Source organism: Botryllus schlosseri, chromosome 16, assembly GCF_051294905.1.
Source record: "Botryllus schlosseri isolate E-star chromosome 16, Bs_hap1, whole genome shotgun sequence".
NCBI classification, from domain to species: Eukaryota; Metazoa; Chordata; class Ascidiacea; order Stolidobranchia; family Styelidae; genus Botryllus; species Botryllus schlosseri.
The window spans coordinates 21736869-21758695 of NC_137251.1; the positions used below are offsets into that span (position 1 = coordinate 21736869).

Below are 21827 nucleotides of genomic sequence, written 5' to 3' on the forward strand. Positions count from 1 at the left end.
GGACGGGCTTGAAAATGTCTGTGGGATACGGCCTACACAAAAAAAAATTATTGTGAAATGTGCTTTCAAGGAGTATGGTTGATAAAAAGCTTGATTTTAAATTCCCCAGTTATTCCACCGTGAAATATGCATTACATAAAAATTTCATGGTCCCAACCCATATCCCTGCTCACCGTAAATACTATTATCACCAGTCAAATATATGAATAAATTTATTAGTTCTGGCTTTTGAAATTTTTCAAGTAGAATCCGTGCTGAACCACCGCATCAACAATAATAGAAGCAAGTAACAAAAGACATATTTACAATTGATCTTGAAATGTGGCAAGTCGACGATCCAAAATGCATGCCAAACACGAAACAATAAATATGTTGAAATTGCATTTTGTCTCTTAGTATAGTCAAAAGTCAAAAATCCGAACATATTTATTGTTTCGTGTTTGGCATGCATTTTGGATCGTCGACTTGCCACATTTCAAGATCAATTGTAAATATGTCTTTTGTTACTTGCTTCTATTATTGTTGATGCGGTGGTTCAGCACGGATTCTACTTGAAAAATTTCAAAAACCAAAACTAATAAATTTATTCATATATTTGACTGGTGATAATAGTATTTACGGTGAGCAGGGATATGGGTTGGGACCATGAAATTTTTATGTAATGCATATTTCACGGTGGAATAACTGGGGAATTTAAAATCAAGCTTTTTATCAACCATACTCCTTGAAAGCACATTTCACAATAATTTTTTTTTGTGTAGGCCGTATCCCACAGACATTTTCAAGCCCGTCCCCCCCATTTTTTTTTTCATCCGTAACTTTTTTTTCATTGAGTTTAGGGCGAAACAGTTGGTTTTATTGAATTCCTTGGCCCCAGAATTGGTTAATTGGACATTTTAATTGGTTCTCTACCATCATTTAAGCGAAAAATATCGATTTCAAAGATTTTTGAAAGTAGCGCCACCTAGTGACGAGAGGATTTTAAATCGCAATATCTTTTGAACCGCTGAACATTTTTCAATTTTTTTTTTTTTAATAAACTTGGAATTCAAAAAAGAACAACATATATAAATATTGGACAATTCTGAGAGTATGCATTACAAATCTCAAAAAATTTGCTAAATTATAATGGAATTAGCCTTATGTGAGTTTTAGTCATATTGAAGCATGACATTTCATTGTTCGATAGAATTTTCATCATCAATAAAGTGTTTCTGGTCACGAGCTTCATTATCTTCTTCGGTGTTGAATAAGTTTTTGCTATTAGGAGTAGAAATCGCAAAAAATTGCTCAACCGTCGGTAAATAATATTATGACTAATCTATTACGGCCTTCGAGCCGTTTGTAGTCTCGTAAACTATCTGAACATCACACCACGTTTTAGCTGCATTCGCTGGATTTAAGTAGAAATCCTGGCATTTCATCCTGCTACAAAACAGTAACTAAAGTCTTGTGCAATTCCCGTGTGGAAGAATTTAATCTGTGTAATTGCAAGATGCTTTCCATGCAAATCAGGAATCTGAGCGAAGAGATGGGAAAACGATGCGATACGGTAAGATCTTTCTGCTCAATCATAGATCTCGATATAGCGATGTAGTTCGTTTCTGCATTTTTAAATTGATATAAATCTCCTATTATTCAATTAACAGCTAAAGGCAATCGACCTCAGTGATAGCGATAGAACGAGAATCGATGAGAAATACGTGAATTCCATTCAGAGCTTCGTGAGATATAATCCTGAATGCCGCAAAGTCAAACTAGTCTTACCGCGCTTGAGTGAGGAAGATATGAAGACCTTGAGAAAACAACTGTTCTCACCCTGTAAGGAGATATTGTCCGAATAAATATGTATCTAGATGAGAATTAGGAGATTTTCCTTTACTTGATAATGCTTTGCGTGAGCGCTACGGCCGATAAGATTATAGGTAGGTAGGCCTACATATTGGTAGAAGTTAAGACATGCCAATGTAACTTTCCGCATTTCTGTCTATATCGATTCGGAATCCACCAGAAATTGGTTACTATGTGAGCGAAGTATTCATGCAAAGCAGCAGCGCAGGCAAATTTATATTTGTTCGGTATGGACAATATTATAGAACATGAGATTTCCACTTGGAGAGAAGACGAAATTTGATGTCATAAGGTAGGTCATTTTACACTATCGTAAATCTCTGTCGGTATAATGCCCGTAATCGAATCAAATTTGACCTGTAATGTATTGTGGGTAACCCTAACAATTTCCTTACGTAGCTGTAGAAATTTGAAAAATTAAAAGTATAAAGAAGGTTTCCATATGGGGCAATCCTTCGCTGGAGCTCATTTAGATACGTTTTTTAATGTAGTTACACATTCTAGTTGTTTTGATGAAGGAAAAAATCATTCGATATCTCGATACAACTAGTTTAACACGCGTTGATGTAATTTTCCTCATTTGTATGCATACCCTACGTGAAATTGGTTACCGAATTTTTCGATTAGTTTATATTCCGTAATTTATTTAAACTGAAACTGTTAAGTACTACTTAAAGTGTTATAAAATGGGAAAAAAGTGTACAAGTAGAATTATTATCATGTCATGAATAAGTAGTTTACAAATTCATACGATTTTTATTGTTGCGTTCCGGGATAAAATGTAATTTTTCGCTCTTTTTTATTTTTTATTTTTTCAATAAAATTAGTATTCATTTTACAAAAAACGTCGTGTAAAGATAAAGTACTTGTACATTTCGTAGTGCTCAAGTATAAGTTTTTAAAGCATTACCTTGACAAAATTTTCAGAATAGCAAGTTTTGCGTAAAGTCTGTCTTGCATTTAGTGCCGGCTCTGAAAGCAAGCAAAGTTTGTGGTATTTGCGCAACTTCGAAATTTGTACACTTCGCGCTTATCTTATGTCGAAAACATAAGTTAGTTAAAGTATTTCGAATCATGAGTATGAATAAGTTTTAAAAGCCCGAATATGCCGCATCCAAACTCCGTAAATATTTTCGATTAGTTTTTTCGATTCTATCTACGAGTAATAAGCGGGACCAGGCAGGCTACCCTTAATACGAATTTGCATTTTGCTGGCACAATCTATGCTATAGTTGAGCGACTTTGATACGATCAGGCGTAGCGAATTTTAGAATAGCTCATAAATTATATATACATAATTTTTACTTTTTTCATTAAAATTAGTATTCATTTTACAAAAACGACGTGTGAAGGTAAAGTACTTGTACATTTCGGAGTACTCAAGTATAGGTTTTGTCAGCTTATTATATGCTCAGTATATTATATGTCAAGAATTGTGGTGAGGCGTTTATTGATGATTTAATTACCCGTTTTCTCGTCATGCAAAAAATTATGCATGTATTAGTATGAAGCTCAGATGCAGCAAAGTGTGTGAGACTGCCTGTAAAATTGCGCGAAGCAGCGACTCTAATTTCCCGGCTTATAGCAAACAACGACGCTGAAATTCTACTTCAGACGCCGCAAAGTGTGTGAGCCTGTAAAAATTGCGTGTTTATGAGGTGGCGAATAGTTCGAAGGTTGTTGGCATGCAAGGACGTCACATAGAATTGTGGAGTTTTCTGTAAACTATAATCCAGTGATCTATTTTCAATCACTATATTTTTTCATTAATCAAAACTAAGTACTGTTAGTAAGCAAACCCTAGGAAAGTATCCTCTGATAAAAGCAAGAGTAATTTGTTATCCGTGAAATAAATAGATGGTGCGCAATATGAGCGGTGCTGCGATGACTGACAAATACTTTGAATTAATGTATAGAAGTGGCGATTTCGAACTACGTAAAAAGTTAGTCCAGCTCACGCATTCACAATCTATCTCCAATATGCTGTAATATAGACAGGTCCAGACTTGTCTATTCACTTCCGTAGACCGACTTTTATAACACATTTTACACAATTAAATACACATGTTCAGTTTATTTGAGGTAATAACGGGCAAGCACATTAACTATTCGTCCAGAACAAGGTGTAGAGCTTCTTTCAGATCTTGGCATACTTTCTTGATATCAGAATCCTTTTTTTGATTTGCGATGTAAAAGCAATACCAGCTTCGCATACATGAGCATATGATTGCGTATAAACCGATATTGAAGTCTTCTGAGAGCATCTTCATTATTCTCCAGTCTACACAATATTATTTTCCTCTTAGTACGTTATGTCTCTCAATCCATTCGAAGGTATCTGATACAGACAACTGTAAACTAATTCTTTAAGTTTGTTCATCGTAGCGTAACGACCATTTTTACGAATCCATAACTGTATCATTTGATATCGTTGCTCAGTTAAGTTATAGCAATCCATGTATTGGCATTCGGCAATTTCATTGTCAGATAGCTCAAGTTTTTCTCGTGCAAACCTATACCAGTTCATCGGGTCAATCCGATCCATTATGACGTATATATCACTAGCAGTAATCTTGGACATATTCGATCTATAGTGCGCAGCGAATAATCATGAAAAATGTGTCGCACACTATTTCACCGAGATTACAACCCTTTCACGGATATTCGTTGGTGCTATCGATACGGTGAACAGCACGTTATGTATAGCGATATCTTCACAGTCAAATACGCGAACCATGCACAAGCATATACCCCGACTTTCGTTGAATATTCACGACACCAACAAATCTGTATATCTCCTTTCCCTCGACATCAATGATAGAATCCTCATCCCAATGCGCAGTACGAATGGTGGGTTCATCGGGTGTAAAATCCAAATCAAATGACACCAAGGTCTGCTTTCTCATTTTCAATATTTCCAGCACCGCATCTTGTCTGTGTCTTAGCACTACCGTGTGAGGATGGCGAAATCTGTGGGTGGTAACACGAATGGACATGATATTCTTCGATATGATCAACTGAAACCTCGGATGTGGTGGGTTAGAGTCTTGTCGTGATGGTCCGTTTCGAAATGCAAGCGGATGAACTAGACCAAAAGTTTCGAAGATGCTAATAATAATTTCGCGTAGGCTATGCATACAAATGAGGAAAGTTACATCAACGCGTGTTAACTATCGAGTTATCGAATGATTTTTTCCTTACATCGAAACAACTAGAATGTGTAACTACATTAAAAAAACGTATCTAAATGAGCTCCAGGGCATTGTGATTATGCAGCATACCAAATTTCATCACACATTGCATGATGGAACAACTTTAAAACTAACGCAGTTCTATAGCAACTTTTGCCTAAATCTGTCACTTTTTACGTGGAGGGAGTACATAGCGAAGTACTTGTACATTTTGGAGCACTCAATTATAGGTTTGGCCTGCTTGCGCTATACTTAATGAATCACTCCTGTGTCATAAATACTTGAGTTGTTGGTGCGTGTAGACAAAAAACCTACTTGAGAACATAAATTTCATTTTTTCAATAAAATTAGTATTCATCTTACAAAAACGTCGTGAAAAGGTAAAGTACTTGTACATTTCGGAGTACTCAAGTATAGGTTTTGTCATCTTATTATATGCTCAGTATATTATATGTCAAGAATTGTGGAGCATTTATGTGGGTCTCCAGGGTGCTCTTCATTGAGTGTCCGTGTTGAGCGATAAGTTTAATTCGCAAAATTAGTGTGTTCAAATCAGGCCTGTCGCCAACATAGTGATGTCGCATAAGCCCTAAATACACATAATAGAATATCAAGGAAAGGTATCATCTAACGTATAATGAATGTTATTTATTTCTCGGAAGCAAGTTATTATCAAAACATAGTGGTCAAAATTATCGCAGAGCAATACCGATTTTGCGTAAATTCCGTTATGCGTCCGACTATGTTACTAGGGATTTTGTAGTTAGTTAGGAAATTAGGAGTCCTATCTTCCTAATCGGTATGGAACAACATCAAAATCATCACAAAGCAATATCGAATTTTGCCTGCATTCTGTTATGTGTTTTACTACGGTAGTATGCGCATCTGCATATAGGTGTCCAGACGTGGACTTTCTACTATATTCGCTCCGAACATTATAGCAGCACCCGACGCAGCTTACATTATTACGTTATAAGACGTCGGCGGCGTTTCACTGTCGGTTTAATCACCCTTATTCTAGTGACATGAAAAGGACTGAATCGTATGAAATGTGGTCACTACAAGAATCGAGCGAAAGCGCTGTTTCACGTCGTCTTGCATCGGTCACGATTAGTTTTACTTTTCAACTAACTTGTTGTCTGTCGTTATATTCATTAGACTCGCTTTCATGCGGCTAATTTGTCCTTATCATTATAACGTCGGTGATCGCGTACCTGCGGCGAAGGTGTTCGTTTAATTATAGCAACGAGAACCGGACCCCTGCGGCTAGCCGTTGGCATTTTAGTGCTGAGTTAAATACCCTTATACTCGACATGCAAACATTATACAGGTAGCGGTTATACTGCGAGCTGATGAATTCGTCATCTATTCGCCCAGCGTAGTTGTTGCTAATCCCAACCTTCCGCTCGTATCGTATATACTACAAGCCAGTGATCGCTACATCAAACAAAACGGACAGATCGAACGCAGGAACTCGGATCGCAGTGTCGGACGGCAGCAAAGCGGTGTACCTCGAAACATCAACCGATCTGGAGGATTTCAGCTAGTGAATCGACGCAATAACGATCAACGATATCATTGATATGCTCTTTTTACGAAATAAAATGAACTCGTACACTATACAATGCTATTTCAAGGAGACTGAGTAAAGTGTTAGAAGATATGAAAAGCGCTGAATTCTAACGTATAATGAATGATATTTATTTCTCGGAAGCAAGTTATTCAATACATATTGCTAAATACACATGGAAAATCGGTATTGAAATTCACAAAACATTAGAATATCTAGGCCTGGCAATGGGCGTCATATAGGCGTGGTGATTAGGGTTGGGCATGAAAAGGGGCGTGGCAATTAGGATGATGTGGCAATGTAGGCGTGGCAATTAAGGCGACGTGGCCTTCTGGGATTGGCCGGCAACAAAATTGCTTTATCCTACTACTATCGTGTCATTGAAGCTGAATTCAACGCAGCTAGTAGCAGTTTGGAACAATTCAAGAAATATATCACGTGGTAATTTCGGAGGTTCAAGCGTGCCATCATAAAGTGCGTCTGCGCAGATTTCAAAAGTTTCCGACAGTGGTACGTTGGTAAAAAGACTTTTCACATCAAATGGGCTAAGAAATAGATTGGACGGATTTAATTTAGCGCGCTTTAGTTCTTCTACAAACGTGAACGAGTCGCGAAGACAGTGGTGCGTATACAAGGATCGAACTGGTTCAATGACGGTGTTAAGCCATTTAGCTAAATTATGTTGTGCCGATCCACACATAGACAGTATGGGGCGAAGAGGTACGTTATCTTTATGTGTTTTCGGTAAACCGTACATACGCGGCCGCTGCGATCCCGACGGACGTAGAGACTCGTACAAATTAGAGGAAAGGACTCCATCCTTTTTTAGTTTCAGAAGGCGACGTTGCAGCTTCATTTCTAACTTGCGCGTGTTGTCGTTCACATCGGCAGGACCCAGGTTGGTGAACTTGGACGAATCATGGAGAACGGATTCCATTTTCATGTTGTAATCTGCCCGGTTCAAAGTCACAACTCCAGAGCCTTTGTCAGGTTTTGTGATGACAATCTTTTCATTTGAACGTAAAGATTTGATGGTTTTAAGACAATCCTTGTTCATCAGAAAATCACCGGCGTCCACTGGGGTGCCACAATATACGCATGTGCAAGATCACTGATTTTTGCTTTCATTGCGGAAAAACATTCCGGAGATACTGGTTTATGGTGTTGTAATTGACCAATTAATACCTCGAAATCGGCGAATATTTCTTCTCTCTTTACGTTGTTGGGAGGCAAACAGAAATTCAATCCATGTGACAAGACGAAATCTTCGATATCATTGAGTTTATAACTCGATAGATTCACTATGATATTCTTCCCCGTACTACGTCCAACCGTTTTGAAAAACTCATTAAATCGGCTGTTCACCGTTGTTATTACAGCGTAAACACGCATGTGGTGTACACAACGAAACCCATGTTGCCCAACTCTCGAAAAGATGTACTTCCTGCCTTTAATGCAAGTAATATTGTTTACCAATACAAGTGCCACTGTGATAGTAGGTGTGTAGGACGTACATCTCAAAGATTGTTTGAGCGTATTAAGCAGCATATCCCAAAATTGATTCGGTCAAAAACATGCGCAAATACTCGCACGGAGCTCACACGTCAGTGCAAATTGGCTGCCAAAACAGACTGCTATGACGATTATCAAGCTTATGCTTCGTCAATCGGTCAGCATTTGAGTGAAAACCTCGCCTGTGCACAGCACTATGATGACAATATGTTCACTGTCATTGCGCGTAGTAGGTCTTTGTTTCATCTAAAAGTGTTGGAGTCTACTATTATTCAGTTGAACAAACCTATTTTATGTAGACAGAAAGATTTCCTCAATAACCTACAAATTTCCCATTAGTGCTTGTTTTGTGTGTGTAACTGTTTATTTACGAATTGCGTTGCTATTTTAGTACCGTACAGTGATGAGCATCGGACGGACTCGGATGGCATTCGGACCGGATATTAGACGATTTTGTGGCAGTCGGATAGGACTCGGATATTATCACAAATATTTTTTCGGATATTGTCGGATAGTTGTAACTTTTGATAGGATATTTCCGGATAGTTGTAACCTAATGTGAGATTTGATTACAGGCCTATAGAAAGAAGTCATCAATTCAATAACCAATTACATACAGCTGACACCTTGCGATATGACTGGTAGCAGTCTAAAAATGTTTGTCAAGAGTCCAAGATAATATAGATCAACTATTGCCACTACCATTCTAACCATTCAAGAATAGACAATACTATAAGATCAGCCATGTTATCAGATTTATTAGCTAAAACACAAAGTATACCATACTTACTTCTGTCGTGTGCGAAATATCTTTGAAATATTGTTTACGCTAATCATCTCGTACGTGGCGCAAAAGACCTAATCGGTTATAAGCGCCACTATTCCAATAATAATAATAATAATAATAATACCATACTTATTGCCAGTCTAACGATATATAATATGTGAACTGATAAAAGATGGTATGATTGGACATGAGCTCGCCTGACATGGTTATCATCAGTACGGTATTCTCGTAGAGCTGATAGCTGCGCACTATTTCAACCCAGACAAGCTCCAGCGCTGATAGCTGCTCACTATTTGAACCCAGACGTGATTCTGAGCTGATAGCTGCGCACTATTTGAACCCAGACGTGCTCCAAAGCTGATAGCTGCGCACTATTTCATCCCGGACGTGCTCCGGATCTGATAGCTGCGCACTATTTCAACCCGGACTACCTCTGGAGCCGATAGCTGCGCATAATTCGAGTCCACATGTGCTCCGGAGCTGATGGCTGCGCACTATTTGCATCCGGACTTGCTCCGGAGCTGATAGCTGCGCACTATTTCAACTCAGACTTGCTCCGGAACTGATAGCTGCGCACTATTTGAACCCAGACGTGCTTTTGAGCTGATAGCTGCGCACTATTTGAACCCAGACGTGCTTTTGAGCTGATAGCTGCGCAGTATTTGCATCTGGGCGTGCTCCGGTCAGTCAGTCAGTCAGGTTTATTAATATTTTCATCGTTTCAAAACATCACAAGATTGCGATACAATGAAAAGATAGGAAGGTGTCGAAACAACTTGGAGTAGCCATTAGGATCAGACACCCACCTTAGCCTAGGCGAAGTAAATAAGAGGCATGCACACTGAATGAAAAGTAATGCAGAGAATATAAGACGCAAGCGACGAAATGGGGTGGCATGTGGCGGAGGGCGAGGTCGATGTTAGGTCGTGGTCCGGTAAACCTGAAGACTGGCTAGTATTGATTTAGAAGAAATTGCTTGTATTTCGACTTGAATGCGGACATGCTCGACGACTGTCGGATAGCCGGCGAGATGCTGTTCCACAATTGAGGTCCGGCATACCTGATAGAGCAATGCGTTTTCTTGTATTCAGTCCTGATCATATGGTAGTTGTTCTTCGTTGACGCGCGTGTGCTGTACTTGTGCGCTTTTGTCTCCGAGGTGAAGTAGTCCTTGAAATTTGAGGGACATTGACCGCAATGGAACTGATACATAAACTTGGCAATTTCTAGCTTCCTCATATCTTCTAAGTTTAGAACACCAAATCTTTTGAGAAGCGATTTATCAGTTGCACATCCAGGCCCCCGTGGGGCTTTGGCAATGATACGGATGATCCGATGCGCACTATTTGAACCCAGACGTGCTCCAGAGCTGATAGCTGCGCACTATTTCATCCCGGACGTGCTCCGAAGCTGATAGCTGCGCACTATTTGAACCCAGACGTGCTCCGGAGCTGATTGATAGCTGCGTCCTAAACGATACGTGACCTTTAAATGACCTGTATGTCTGCGATTTTTGGTGATAGCTGCGATAGCTGTGATAGCTGAGTGTATCCACAAGTGATAGCTGCGATAGCTGAGTATATCCACGGGGCCCACTGGCTCTGCTGAATGCTATAATTTCTATGTTCAATTGAAACACCACACGTTATCAAGTGGTACAATGAACCTTACAAACCATATCCAAAAGGCCAAGGATACAGCACAGTTGAAGATGAGTTTCTTCTCGTCCAATAAACAAGTCGGCAAGACAACTACTAACCAGCTACTGGAGAGGAAATTTGGACAGATTGTGGGACATTCAGGAATCAGGATGGTGCTATTATTCACATCTTGTGTGACACGACTATAAGCGTCATGCTCGAAGCTTTGAACTGATTGACCAAAGGTATTATAAGCATCAGCAAGTTGCTACTAAACAGGCCTTCACGCCTTCCAGCACTTGTGGGCAAAATGTGGCTTATCTGCATCTAACATTGACCATCTCCCGATAGTGAAATTCCATGGTCACAACTTGCTACTATTACTTCTTGATATATATTGGGTGATATGGTTAAATGCCTACTGATTGTTACATATGGCCATGGCCTAATAATCTTTGTCATTTTACATTTGCTTTTGATCGAGATACCACTTTCATTCGCACACTTACTTCAAATTAGTAGCGTTGTTTCTTTGCGTTAACTTTCCTATAAATGAAATTCCAATTTTTGTTCATTCCATAGATACAATTAGTGATCTTCTAGTGCAGAACTGTAACTAAGCTCAGCTGTACAATTGATATTCTGCGATATCATTATTCGATAAGGATTTTTCGGATTCTTGTAGGAGATTTCCGGATAAATTCGGATAGTTGGATGAGATTATCCGGAGTCGGACGGATAGTTCCGCAGACACCAAAACTGTCGGACGGATTCGGATTCTCAAAATCCAACATCCGCTCATCACTGGTACCGTATGTCCGTATACTTCATATAGTTTGTTATTGTTGCCATTGGTACAATGCGAATTTCATGGTCTGTGATTTTGATTGTTGCGTCATACTTTGCCTTTTTGGTTTTGCTTTTAAATCTGTTTAAATCCCTTTAGTGTGCCGTTAACTCTTGAAAAGAGGCACCCGAAAAGTCTTCGAGTTAATAAATATTATTATACAATGGATATTGTATTGAAAACCCCTATTATTGATGGTGCGGCCCGCGGCGTCATCAAAACTAGGAAATTGGCCCGCGAGCACATTTGAGTTTGAAACCTCTGCCCTAGGCGATGTAAAGAGGAGGCATGCACATTGCACACTGAATGAAAAGTAAAGAAGATAGTATAGAAAACAGCAAGCGACAAAATGGGGTGGCATGGAAGGCGAGATCGATAGGTCAGTCGTGGTCCGGTTATCTTGAGGATGCACGAGTGAGTATTCATTTAGTAGTAATTGCTTGTATTTCGACTTGAATGATGTGGACATGCTCGTCGACTGTCGGATAGCCGGCGGGATACTGGTACACACATCAGGTACGGCATATTTGATGGAGCGATGATCTTTTCGGTTGATCATATGATAATTAGACGACGTGAACGCGCGTGTGTTGTACTTGGTGCGCTTTTGATTCCGAGGTAAAAAAGTCATTGAAATATTCGGGGAAACGACCGCAGTGGAACTGATACCTAGTTTCCGCACATCATCTATGTTTAGGACACCGAATCTCTTAAGCAGCGACTTCTTGGATGGACATTGGGTAACCTGGCCCCTACGGGACTCTCGCTGCGATCAGACTTGGACAACTAGATAATTCTAGTTGTCTAATTTAACTAAATCAGAGCGAAATGCCAGTAATCTAATTCTAATCTAATTTGTGAAATGTTGCTATGCTCTAATTCTAATCTAATTTGTGAAATGTTACTATGCTCTAATTCTAATTCTACTCTAATTTGTCAAATGTTTCTATGCTCTAATTTTAGTTCTAATCTAATTTATTGTTTTTCTGAAAATGCCTCTTTGTTCGCGGCATTTTTCACCGAGTGAATAAGAATATCCCTCTCCCGCAGGGAAATCCAGTGTCAAGGCGCATCGCAATCATCGCATTACTTGCATACACCGTACCATCATATAGTATTTATCGTGACGAATAATAGCAATGATGGCATAGAAGCGTGTAGTCTCCGAACAACATTATAGTTTCGATCACAAAGAGTACAGCAGCGAAGAAAAAAAAGACAGTTAACACCGGCTTGTTCACCTTCATGCCCATAACTACATCTAGTAAAATGATGATGATTGCATTAGATCTAACCAAAGAAAATATATTAGAGAATGAAGTGGAACGGGATTTTGAAGAAGAGCATGATCATGGACTGCGATGTTTGGAGTTACTGGAAAGGAGAAAATCATTTTCCTCATCTCAAGGCGGCTGCTCGAGAACTCGTAGGCATGACGGCAATATTATCTTTTTTGCAGCCATGCAAGAGAGCCATGCAATAATGCAATATCGTGACGAAATAGCCCACACACAGTCGTGCAATCATGTTTTAAAGCTTTACGTTATTACAACGCCGTGCTTACTAACATGGGCGATAGGCGTGGTAACGACAAAAGAAGTAATATTCTATTAAGGAGGTACATATAAAACAAGAAATATCATGATCATAAACTTCATTTTATTTTGAACTAAAAGCTGCGCACGATACCTGACCAGGCTTTTCAGCGACTATGAATCCATATTGGGGATATGCGGACATGTTTTACTAGCCGAAAGACTATCTCATCCCAAAGACTGATCTTGTGGGAAAGCCCTATATGCCATTTTCTAAGTGTCTCGGTCTTGGCAGTGTCTGGGCGATTTTACGTCAAGGCAATATGCTCATATCAGCTTATACTCTCCAACGACGTTTCCATGAAAGGAAAGTACGTAGTTTGTTTTTGTGCTTGATGTTTTTGGCCGAAGCCGAAGCCATTTCGGCTAGTGAGGAATAGTGGTGTTTGGCACAGGCGAATGAATTACTTTGAAACAAATACAATAATTTGTTACTTGAAATCAATTTCAGCATTTCAAATTGTTTATCGCGTTCTTCCAAAATCACAAATCAGATCGTTGGCCACGTGTTGGTGACCCCTGGTATAGTGCAAAACGAGAAAAGCTTGATTTACAGACGTTAACCATTCTCATGTTTATGAGAATGCGCAATGTGATTTGATATGAACTGATCTTGATTTTCGCTGTATTTATTTATAAGTCATAATTTCATTCAATTTTCAACGTTTTGCGAATTCAGAAATTCCAATTCTAATTCTATAATCTAATTTGGAAAAAGCTGTGTAGCTCTAATTCCAATTCTAATCTAATTTGGAAAAAGATGCGAAGCTCTAATTCTAATTCTAATCTAATTTGGAAAAATTTTGTAGCTCTAATTCTAATCTAATTTGGAAAAAACTATGTAGCTCTAATTCTATTTTAATTTAGAAAAGCTGAAAATTTTCTGGTTGTCCAAGTCTGGCTGTGATACGGAGCAGCTTATGTTGTAGTTTTTGCAGTGGCTCGAGTGAAGTTCTACCCCAACAAATGTTGCCATATTGTAACTTCGATTGGATTAAGGATTTAAAGAGTATCAGAGAACCCAGGCTGGCATGAGGGGTCCAGGGCTGTAGAACAGGCCGCACTTCTGTGATAATTTACTCCACTACCACTTTTGTTTTTCTGGCTATAACTCGTTTTGTGTTCACAATGGAGAAGACATTTTTTAGGACAGGTAGAAACATGATGTGTCGGCAGATTTTGAGCTGTAACTTCATCGTGCTGAAATATATCAAGAACCCAGCAAACACGAGATATATTCAGGACATGTTCGGATATCTTTTTGTTATCCTAATTATCTCAAAATTGTGTTTATGCATATCTTGTGCGGAAACGTATCTTGAATACATCTTTTTTTTATCCAACAACTTTCGTCAAAATGCCGAAAATATATTTGTGAGGAATCAAATTCGATTATTGTTTCATTTTATGGTATAATTTATCTACTATCAATTTTATTGATGTCTTACTCTTATGGGGTGATATGTCACCGTAATTATTGCCACTATCGAATCATAGCAATTTACGTCGTTGTAAATTGCTATGATCGAATGTTTTTCCTTTTGTCACACGCCGCTTTCGCGTGATTTTGCAGATATTTTGATTCTTGGCCATCCCAAATTTTGGAATCCGAATCCATTACGGCTCCAGGCGGCAATTTGAAAGTCTTATGAATTTCCAATTCTGGGTAATCCGAAAAACTGCTGCCAAAATAATGCTATACTATTTGAAAGTTCAATAGAAAAATCCTGCTACAATCCGACTGTCAGACCATAGTGTCCTATATGGTGTCGACACAAGCAAATCGCACGGTTCAATGAAATTGTATCACGTCACAGTTTCCATTTGGCTACAGGCAATTTGACGGTGATTTTTGACCGGCTTGCCGAGCATTAAATTTGATGAATCGGGTATCAATCGAAAGCTGACTCTGCATTGATTACGAAAATATAAATTTTATTCCGCTCGCGGCCCTGGAACCCCCACAATCTGCCCCCAATTATTCATTGTCGAGTAGATTGGCAGTGTGACGCAACAAAGCTGTCTGGCGAAACGAGAGACTAGCTCAAGAGCAAGGATGCGGCCGAGCGGCGAGAGTGGGATCAGCTGACGTGACGGCAATAGCGATGTGCAAACGCGCCACAGAGAAACGCTGCGCTGTTGATACTTTTTCTATGCGTTTCGGTACAACCGAGCACACACCAGCCTTTCCTTGACTTGTAAGGGTAGAACTGGGTCCACAGAATGTATTAGGGCCCTACCAATTTTCGCGCAATATCCTTCAGCTGATAAAGATATGTAGGCTACGTCTAAGTAGTCTACATTGGATATGTCAGATTATTATGATATCGATTGCCTTAGCCCGCTTGTTGCGTAGGGCTCCAGAGACACGTCGCGCTGTTGATGGCGGGTGTCGATACTTTCTATAGTCGCTTTTATGGTTAAGTGTGAGCAAGGATCATTGACCATGAGCATACATTACAAGCTTTTATTTGATCCGTATGGGTAGGACTTGGTCCGCGAATGCAGCAGGTAAAATGTTGATTGTTGAATAAAGTTTAACAGCAGGAGTGTCGAATTAAACTGGTATCGCTGTCGCGATTAGGGCTGGGCAAAATCGAGTACCTGAGTGATTCGATTCTGAATCACGTAATATGCTTCGAGTCGAGTCGAGTAATCGAGTATCACTCCTTATGACGTCACAAGAGAATGTACCATGTCAAAGTTCAAATATGTACCTTTTATGTCACCACAAAGAACATAATGCCTGTTATCCATCACATTAAATATACTTCGGTATTTTTTTCGACCATACCGATTTCATTGCACTTTTTGACAATGTTGTTGGATAATCATGACTTCAGAAATGTGTTATTTCCAGTAACGTTCGCAGCTTTGTACCATGCCTGGTATGTTGCGACACGGCCGATCAAGGTTTCAGGACTTCCTCAGTGGATCAATAGTATCAAAACTATAATTCTCGTTAGTAAAAATAATTTTCAGCTGTGTGGGGCGTATACTTTCAGTACTCGAAAAAATCGTCTTTTACTACTCGACTCGAATCATTGAAATTAATACTCGATTCAGATTCGAGTACTCGAATCATTGTGCCCAGCCCTAGTCGCGATTCAATCCGTTACTAGAAAGCTTGCGGGCCATACCTGCCAAATGATTCCAAAATGTTACCACCAAATTCATACCTTTGTTTTTCACTGGAATATATCTGATATCACTATAAACGTTGACGTTGGAATTTGGTTTAGCATTTTTCAATCACCAAATAGCGTTTTTGAATGCCGGGGACCTTTAGCGTCAAAAGTAATACAGTGGTATCGCAGATATTTGAATTATATTCATCCTGTAGCCTGTATATATATTCCTAATGTAACTTACGTAAAACGGATTTGCAGTATTTTTTTCGCATCTGTGAATAACTGAATGTCCATTGTCCATTCGGCCCAACAGAGTTTGCACTTTTTCGCCTTCTCGGAATTTGGCAAGGTCACCGACGTGGTGAAAACTCAACACTGTAGTTGTATTACTACAATATGATATATTTACATTATCTAAATTTGCTGTCTTGAGTGAATCTTATTACTTGAAAGTATATTTTTCTTACTAGAAATATCTCTAACAGCTGAAGGATTGCGCGAAAATTGGTAGGGACCGCAAATACATTCTGTGGACCCAGTTCTACCATTACAAGTCAAGGAAAGGCTGGTTTGTGCTCGCTTTTAGCGAAGCGCATAGAAAAAGTATCAACAGCGCCACGCATCTCTGGAGCCCTACGCAACAAGGGGGCTAAGGCAATCGATATCATAATAATCTGACATATCCAATGTAGCCTACATATCTCTATCAGCTGAAGGATATTGCGCGAAAATTGGTAGGGCCCTAATACATTCCGTGGACCCAGTTCTACCCTTACAAGTCAAGGAAAGGCAGGTGTGTGCTCGCTTGTACCGAAACGCATAGAAAAAGTATCAACAGCGCAGCGTTTCTCTGTGGCGCGGTTGCACATTGCTATTGCCGCGACGTCAGCTGATCCCACTCTCGCCGCTCGGCCGCATCCTTGCTCTTGAGCTAGTCTCTCGTTCCGCCAGACATCATTGTTGCGTCACACTGCCAATCTACTCGACAATGAATAATTTGGGGCAGATTGTGGGGGTTCCAGGGCCATGAGTGGAATAAAATTTATATTTTCGCAAGAAGTACAGCGTCAGCTTTCGATTGATACCCGATTCATCAAATTTAATGCTAGGCAAGTCGGTCAAAATCACCGTCAAATTGCCTGTAGCCAAATGGAAACTGTGACGTGATACAATTTCATTGAACCGTGCGATTTGCTTGTGTCGACACCATATAGGACACTATGGTCAGACCAAATTCAGAATCCGGATCCACTCCGGCTACGCTGAAAACCATCTAGCCGTCTAGCCGTCGGAGCCGAGTGACTCAATGGCTTGAGGCATTTTCTCCCACGCGAACACCCGTTTCGGCGCGCAGGTTTCAAATCGTCAGACAAAAGACAGAAGCGCTCTGATAATGGCGGCTTGCAGTGCAGATATCGTTGTCGTTTTGGTTTTAGTTGCGTTCAGGGAAATCGCAGTTAATTGAGGCTAATCCAAGCATATTTCTATAGAAGAATACCGAAAACTGCACTGTATAGGCTATGCTTCTTATATAATCATAGTTAAGGACTTGACTTGAGGTAATACGATATAACTTCATAGAACTAGTCTAGTCTTTCTGGTAATATGGTGTCCATATCATAACTGGGCGGCTATGTCTGAATATAATTCTTTGATTCATATCAAACCAACTAATAAACTATAGAACTTGTGCGGCTAATCATGAGCACATTTTCTGGATATCAACTTACTCCAACCTTACTTTAAGGATTTGCTGTAAATGAATATAGGTGGGTATTAGTCGATCAATAAATCGAGCAATCATTTGCTGTTGTGCTTTTTGTTGAACAAGAACAATCGGTTGCTGTTGCTGTAATACATAAAAGCTGGAAAACCGATGTAGAAGTGATCTCATTGATTCAGACTAGCTTATATCTTATGAATTGTGAATTGTGTGAAATTGTTTGTATCTATAATAGTATTGCATGTCTGGTGGTTGCGTAAGAATGCAAATAGCACGGTAAGGCTAAGAATAAAAAGCAACCATAATATGATAATCGCAATCGGTCTCTGTATAAAAGATACAGGTGAAATGCTCATCCAGTAAGTTATAAACTCAGAATTAGCGTACTGTTTTCCAAGTGGGCCTACCTTTGCCATCTACATTATCCATCTGTTTTAGATGTATTGAAGGTAGCTTTTAGTGATATAATAAACGCTGCGGAGAGTAGTGGCTTGCTCACGTCATTGTCTGGACTGAAAATGAAGCGCAGCGGCCAAAACGAAAACGTCAGCTGAACAAACAATTTTTGAATAATTCGGCGTCAACTGATGGTCAAGGACTCAAGGTATACCCTTTTATTCCGTGAAATATGGTACATATATGTAAAACGTTTATAATTTGTAGATGATGTTTTTCCTGCACTGCAAGGAAGAAACGTAATCCAAGTATTCAGATACAAGACATGCCAATTTCAAGAATGCGGTCATCTTATGATTCTGGCAATGAAAGTGTGGCAAGCAGGAGTGATATCAATGATGCTCGCAATGCAAGTTTGCCATCATTTAGCGAAAAGAGTGTTAAAGAATGGCATGATCTATGATCCCAACATTGAATGTAACGGCCAGAGATCTAAGTCCTGCAGTAAGTTCCTAGCACTTTGATGCGTTCTCGAATTTGAGAATAAAGTCTCTCTGTTTTTCAGATGCTCCTTCATTTAAAATCATCGTTGAACTACAAAATTTTGACCATCAACAATGTGGCCTGTCATAAAGTAATGGTAAGTATATCACATATGATGGTCAATCTGACTTTCTTGTAATCGAATCCTTTTTAGCTTGTGCATCAAAGACATAAAGTTGCAGAAAAACCAGATGATGGATTTCCTCAGACATCATATCGACAATGACTCTAGAAGACCTCAATCGAGTGCCCAAATTTTGCTGGAAGATATAATTGAAGATCCCTGTGAAACCTGGTCACAGCTGGAACACCTTTGAACAACGGCAAAGTCTGCGCTGGTATGTTTTTGTTTCTCATTCAAACAAAGCGATTGACAGTCTGAATCAGGGGTGTCCGCCGACACCAAGGAATCATTTTCAGACACAGCAGGGGTCCTTTTCGAAATTAGTTCTATTATCAAAAATTGAATTGCCAATGTGATTTATTGCGAAATCGCAAAGTCAACCAAGCCTTTGATTAGCGTGACCATGAAATTTATGGTGTGGATGGTTTTATCTAGAATGCCCATAAATGTTATTGTTAATTCTGGTGCAAACCATTAATGCAAGGCAGTACCATCTGTATTGTGTACCACTAATATAATGTTTTACAGGTAGCCGCTCTAATGGGAATCCGGGGTGTACAATTGCCGGAAATATGATGACCAGCATAGCTGTAAAGAAAGTATGAAAATCCTAGTCTTAAGGGTCAAAACAACAAGAGTGACACTTGAAAAGACTATTAGACGTAAGTTATCAACGGTCATTGACGGAAATTAAACGTAATCAACGTAAAAAAAGTTGAGCCCTAGCCTCGATTTTTCAACATTTTAATCGTTTGACGTCATATTTGGTAATAAGAATACTGATGTCGTGATGTGCTAAGTTACCTACTTCAGTACTCTAGTTGCTAATGAGTTTTAGCAGAAAATATTCAGCTGCAATTGAATATATTACTGCAATATGAATATATTATTCAATAGTATATTGGAATTCTATACCTCCAACAGTCTCTTATATCAATGAAACTTGTTCGTTGTCTGATGTATAATATACCATGACTGGACAGTGGACATCTTCATCTAGTTATATCTCTTTTTAGGAGCATGCAGATCGGCTCATCCTGACCTCGAGATCCCAGATAAAAGAACTAAAGATCAGGTTGCAAGATCTCTAACTGTTGCTGCATCTTGCAAGGTAATTTTGTTGTTAAGTTAAGCCTGTGTGGTGTGACAGTTGTGTCTTTGATGATATTATTGAACTGTAAGTGAATTGTTGTTACCGCTCATCTTCAGAACATTGTATATCAGTGGTCCCCAAACTTTACGAGAAAATTTACGAGACAGACCTTTACAATTTCCCTCCGCGGGTCGCATTTGTCTCGCACGGGGAGATTAAAATTTAATTTGAATAACTCTACTTTGTGTTGATTTACAAAATAATTTTAAGCAACTTCGATTTTGGTTTAGACAATAACCTGTCTAAAGATTTTTATACTCAAGGAATTAAAATCTCTGAAAATTTCTGGATCGTGTGAATTTCTGGAAGGTACTACGCAGTCATAAAAATTGTCTCGCTGACCACAGTTTGGGAACCACTGCATATATTTGCTGTGTCGTGCATGGAAGGAGCGATCAATATCACATCAGCCTCTCACAGGCAACTATTACCATATTAATATTAAAATAATAATGTGGAGAACAATCTTCACCCCGTGCCCAAACTATAGGTTTTGAAATCCGTTTCCAGCAGCAGTCACTTCATGACGCCAATAGCATGAAAATCATCTCTATAATGACAGGCATTATTGAACAGGTTCTGGTGTCTCATCTTGACAGCGTAACTGCGTTGATTATATTTTCAGTGTAAAAGTAAAGGTCATGTCGCTTTTGAAAGAGGACTTCACGTCTTTTGGTGAATGTGACTTAGACCACCATCCCACTTTACTCACAACCAAACACAGAACAACTTTTATTCTACAGTGATAATAATCAATTGTACTAATCTACTCGTTTATGTTATAGGGAGGCGATGAAGAAGATAACAGGAACAAGGCTGTCATCACTGAGTCTGACAATTCCGACAACGATTTCGAACTTATGCTTAGGCAGCAATATTTGCTGAAGTGATTGCGCAGTTCTGTGCTGATTTAATACACGAACAAAGCCATGCATGATTTGTAAAATTATCAGTCAGTCTTCCTTGATAAGGGCAGTGCAGGATGTGGCAGGTCCAGGTACCTAACTAGGGTCAGGGGTCACCTAGGGTCAGGGGTCATCTGGGGTCAGGCAAGATATCATGACAATGTCATACAGGTATCTTTGAAGATATCCTATATATGTGCAAATGTGTCGACAGATTTATATAAACAATACATATGACTAGATATATTTTGAAGTAGTTGAGACATATACACAATATATATGCAATATATTCTGTGTTTGCTGGGAAAAAGTTTAACCAAATATCTACAGTAATTTAGATCTTAGTATGCATTTTATCAATATTTTTACAACGGTTCTTGAGGCTTTTCCACACCGCACTAAACGGTTTTGCGGGCCGTAGCTTGCACAATGCACACCCCTGATCTAGATAGAGTTACGAGTCTGACGACATGTCCTACTTAAGTACTCGTCGAGCCGAGCGAGTTGATGCGACATGTATCTCGGGCTGGGTCACAAACTCACATCAAGGGCTCGAAAGCTGCTATCCGCGGCTATCTCGCTGGGCGCTCAGCATCCATTGCTGCGAAAATAAATCAGACATCCTACCCTAGGGTTGCCATATATTGGTTTAACAAATTCCGGACGCTCTTTAGCGCCCCCTAGCGGATGTCAAAATGAGGTATGAGCACATTGTCGATCAAGATGACGTCACACAAGCAAAGCTTTGTCTATCAACTAGAGGTGGTCAGTGGTCATGATCCAGTTCAGGAGTATGTGGTTGTATGTTGTAGGCTAAGTTGTAACTAGGGCCGAAGCCACACTTTTTTCAGCCCCCTTC

General features: G+C 39.4%; 3 long non-coding RNA genes across 5 annotated transcripts; all 3 read left to right on the plus strand.

Moving 5' to 3' along the window:
• Positions 1-1145: 1145 nt before the first annotated feature.
• LOC145459393 (uncharacterized) lies at positions 1146-2013 on the plus strand. The gene is made up of 2 exons (XR_013921370.1): positions 1146-1552; positions 1650-2013. It is a non-coding gene; the product is annotated as an uncharacterized LOC145459393 (long non-coding RNA).
• Positions 2014-6993: 4980 nt separating this feature from the next.
• LOC145459412 (uncharacterized) lies at positions 6994-11566 on the plus strand. The gene is made up of 2 exons (XR_013921403.1): positions 6994-7122; positions 7442-11566. It is a non-coding gene; the product is annotated as an uncharacterized LOC145459412 (long non-coding RNA).
• Positions 11567-17380: 5814 nt separating this feature from the next.
• Positions 17381-20995, plus strand: LOC145459388 (uncharacterized). Of its 3 annotated transcripts, none has more exons than XR_013921359.1 (7): positions 17381-18451; positions 18511-18747; positions 18809-18883; positions 18941-19124; positions 19439-19572; positions 19927-20021; positions 20849-20995. It is a non-coding gene; the product is annotated as an uncharacterized LOC145459388 (long non-coding RNA). The 3 variants fall into 3 exon arrangements; XR_013921361.1 differs by having other exon boundaries at positions 17381-18437; XR_013921360.1 differs by lacking the exon at positions 17381-18451 and having other exon boundaries at positions 18458-18747.
• Positions 20996-21827: the final 832 nt, after the last annotated feature.